This window comes from Nicotiana sylvestris, chromosome 5 (genome assembly GCF_000393655.2).
Source record: "Nicotiana sylvestris chromosome 5, ASM39365v2, whole genome shotgun sequence".
Taxonomy (NCBI): domain Eukaryota; kingdom Viridiplantae; phylum Streptophyta; class Magnoliopsida; order Solanales; family Solanaceae; genus Nicotiana; species Nicotiana sylvestris.
The window spans coordinates 120209553-120214180 of record NC_091061.1 but is presented as its reverse complement, the minus strand read 5'-3'; positions in this window follow the sequence as shown (position 1 = coordinate 120214180).

Genomic DNA, 4628 nt, shown 5'->3' with positions numbered 1-4628 from the left:
CTATATTTACAATGAAAAAGACTTAGTTTGCTATAAGGCAGAAAACATGGCCGTTGTCGGCAGCATAGTCTTTGGCATCAGGATCTGCGCGCGCGGCATTGTCTGCGCGCGCGGCGCTGTTGGCATCTGCCTGCGGTTGGGCGCTGGCGAGGGATATCGGTGGGGCGACAGAGGCACATGCGCGCTTGTCACTTGGCGCGACCAAGACCACGGGGCCGTCCGTGGCGCTAGGCATTGGAAGGCTTGCTAGGACGCCACGGGGCGCGCCCAAGGGGTCATGGGGCACGGCTGGAAAGCCGCCCATGACATTCTCCCCCACCTGAGTTGGCGACGTCCTCGGCGCCTTACTTGCAAGATAATCTTCAATTAGGCTCTTGTAGGCTTTGAGGTTTGTTCCCCTCTCCCAAGTGTTCTCCTCTGTATCACAGCCCTGCCATTTCACCAAGAACTCCTGGTGATCTTTCCTTGAGGCATGAATCACTCTATCATCAAGGATAGCTTCAACACGCCTCTTCCCGGTTGAATTGGGCCCTCGAATACTGGGTATTGTGAGCTGGCTCCTTGAAGGATCCTCTGTATCTTCCCGAAAAGGTTTCAGGAGGCTGACATGAAAAACAGGATGAATTTTCCACCAAGCTGGGGTATCCACCCGGTATGCAACTTTCCCAATACGCCTTTCAATGGACAAGGGTCCAATATATTTTTGCAATAAGCGAGGGTCATGGACCCCTGCAAATAAGTAACGTTTTGGAATTTTGACCATCACTTTGTCTCCTACTTGGTATTCAACAAAGCGACGATTCTGATCAGCATGCCTCTTCATCCGCTTTTGAGCCTTGACAAGATAGCTCCGCACTATCTCCAAATTTTGCTTCCACTCTTTAGAGAAGCTAGCAGCTCGAGGAGATTTAGACATATTTGGTGCATTGACGGTGTGTGGGAGTAGCGGTTGCTGTCCGGTAACAATTTCAAAAGCGCTTTTGTTTGTACTAGAGCTCTTTTGTGAATTGAAACACAGTTGAGCAGCATCCAGAAGCTTCACCCAATTCTTCTGCGATCCGGTTACAAAATGACGCAAATATTCCTCCAACATACCATTGAACCGCTCCGTCTGGCCATCAGGCCTCTGATGCTCGTACTTTACTTGCTGACAATTCAAACACTGAGCGACATATGCAACAATATCCTTCTTTATTCTCCTCCACCAATAATACTGCCGCAAGTCCTGATACATCTTAGTGGTGCCCAGATGAATAGAGTATCGGGAACTATGGGCCTCCACCAGAATCAACTCACAAAGTCTGTCCACATTAGGCACACAAATATGACCCTGCATCGTCAAAACTCAATCATCTCCAACTGTAACCTGCTTGGCATCTCCGTGTCGCACTGTGTCCCTAAGGACAAGCAAGTGAGGGTCATCATACTATCGATCTCTGATACGCTCAAATAATGAAGACCGAGCGACTGTACAAGCTAGAACACGGCTGGGCTCCGAAACGTCCAACCTCACGAACTGATTGTCCTAATCCTGAACATCCAAAGCAAGCGGTCTCTCACCGGCTGGAATATACGCAAGGCTACCAATACTAGCCAACTTCCTACTCAAAGTATCGGCCACCACTGGTGATATCATAGTCCTTCAATAGCTCTAACCACCTCCTCTGCCTCATATTTAGCTCCTTATACTTGGACAAATACTGCAAGCTCTTGTGATCCGTAAACACCTCACACGATATGCCATATAGATAATGCCTCCAAATCTTCAGCGCGTGCACAATGGTTGCTAGCTCCAAGTCATGAACTGATAATTCTTCTTGTGAATCTTTAGCTATCATGAAGCATATGCAATGACCTTACCACCCTGCATCAATAGCACACCAAGTCCAATACGAGATACGTCACAATACACTGTATATGGCCCTAAACCTGTGGGCAATACCAACACTGGCACCATAGTCAAAGCTGTCTTGAGCTTCTAAAAGCTCGCCTCACACTCGTCCGACCATTTGAACATGGCACATTTCTAGGTCAACCTGGTCATCGGGGCAGCTATAGATGAAAACCCCTCCATAAACCGACGGTAATAACCCACTAAGCCTAAGAAACTCTGGATCTCTGTAGCTGACGTGGGTCTAGGCTAGTCCTTGACTACCTTAATCTTCTTAGGATCCACTTGAATACTCTCTGCTGATACAACGTGACCCAAGAAAGCAACTGAACTCAACCAAAATTCACATTTTGAAAACTTAGTATATAACTGACTGTCTCTTAGGGTCTGAAGAACGACTCGAAGATGTTGCTCATGCTCCACTCGGCTACGGAAGTAGATCAAGATATCATCAATGAAAACAATCACAAAAGAATCCAGATAGGGCTTGAACACTCGGTTCATCAAATCCATGAATGTTGCGGGGGCATTTGTCAACCCAAATGACATCACTACGAACTCATAATGCCCGTACCAGGTCCAAAAGGCTGTCTTAGGGACATTAGAAGCCCCAATCCTCAACTAATGGTAGCTAGACCTCAAATCAATCTTTGAAAACACCTTGGCACCCTGAAGCTGATCAAATAAATCATCAATCCTTGGCAATGGATACTTGGTCTTGATGGTGACCTTGTTCAACTACCGATAGTCTATGCACATCCTCATCGATCCATCCTTTTTCTTTACAAACAACACTAGCGCACCCCAAGGTGAGACACTGGCCTAATGAAGCCCTTATCAAGCAAATCTTGCAATTGCTCCTTCAATTCTTTCAACTCTGGCGGGGCCATTCGGTATGGTAGAATAGAAATGGGATGAGTGCCCGGAGCCAAATTTATGCAAAAGTCAATTTCCCTGTCGGGTGGCATCCCCGACAGGTCTGTAGGAAATACCTCTAGAAACTCATAAACAACTGGTACGGAATCCATGGAAGGAACATCTGCACTGGAATCGCGAACATAAGCCAAATAAGCCAAACACCCATTTTCGATCATATACCGAGCCTTCATATAAGAAATGACCCTAATGGTAGAATGATCAGGAGTCCCTCTCCACTCCAATTGAGGAAACCCCAGCAAGGCTAAGGTCACAGTCTTGGCATGACAGTCTAGTATAACATGATAAGGTGAAGCCAATCCATCCCCAAAATGACATCAAAATTGACCATATCCAGAATAAGAGATCTACACGGGTCTCAAGACCCCAAATAATAACCACACATGAGCAATAGACACGATCTACAATAATAGAATCACCCACTGATGTGGACACATACAGGAGCACTTACAGAATCATATGGCACAACTAAATACGTAGCAAACTAAGATGACACATAGGAATATGTAGACCCTAGATCAAATAGAACTAAAGCATCTCTACTGCAAACGGAATCGTACTTGTGATAACGGCATCGAATGCCTCAGCCTCAGGCCTAGCTAGGAAAGCATAACATCGGGGCTGGGCCCCACCACTCTGAATTACATCCTTGGGATGGCCTCCTGCTGGCTGGCCTCCACCTCTAGCGGCCTAACCTCCACCTCTAATACCTTAACCTCCACCTCTAGCTGCCTGACCCCTACCTCTAGCTGGATGAGCAGACGGTGGAACACCTGGTGTCAGAGCCATGGCATGAGAACCCTAATGTTGAGGACTGCTCGATGCTCGAGGGTAAAATCTAGCAATGTGCCTCGGGTCGCCACAAGTATAATAAGACCTCGGCTGCTGAGACTGCTGACCCTAAAACTGACCCTGATGGCCTGGGTAACCACTCTGAAAACTCTGGCGTGGAGATGCACTGATAGGAGCTGGTGATGCACTGTAGGGTAGCTAATTAGAATACTGCATATGTGAACCATGGCCACCTGAAGCACCGTGAGAAACCTGAAGTGCTGAATGAATTGGCCTGGAAAGATGGCCCCTACCAAAAGAATCCCTGCCTCCAGACAAGGCACCACTGAACCTACCAGAATAATGAGGCCTCTTGTCCGACCCCTGACCACTCCCCTGAGCTAAAACTATCTCAACTCGCCGAGCCACATTGGCCGCATCCTGAAAAGACATCTCGCTCCCTGTCTCCTTAGCCATCTGTAATCTAATAAGCTGAGCGAGTCCCTCAATAAACCTCCTCACCCTCTCTCTCTCGGTGGGGAGTATAAGAAGAGCATGACAAACCAAATCAACAAACCTAGTCTCGTACTAAGTGACAGTCATAGAACCCTGCTGAAGATGCTCGAACCACATACAATACTCTGCTCTCTAAGTGACAGGAAGGAACTTCTCGAGAAATAGTTGAGAGAACTGGTCCAAAGTCAAGTAAGGCGACCCAGCTGGTCTAGTCAATACAAAATCATTCTACTATCTCTTGGCGGACCCTATAATCTGGAATACAGCAAAGTCGGCCCCATTGGTCTCTACTATCTCCATGTTCCACAACACCTCATGGCAGCGGTCAAGATAATCTTGGGGGTCCTCAGAAGCTGCCCCACTGTAATGAACTGAGAAAAGCTTGGTGAATTTATCCAACCTCAACAAAGCCTTAGAGGACATAAATGATCCACCAATGGCCTGAGCTGCAATAACTAGCTGAGCTACTCCTACTGGCTGAGTTGCTGGAGTTTGGAACTGAGGAGCCATCTGC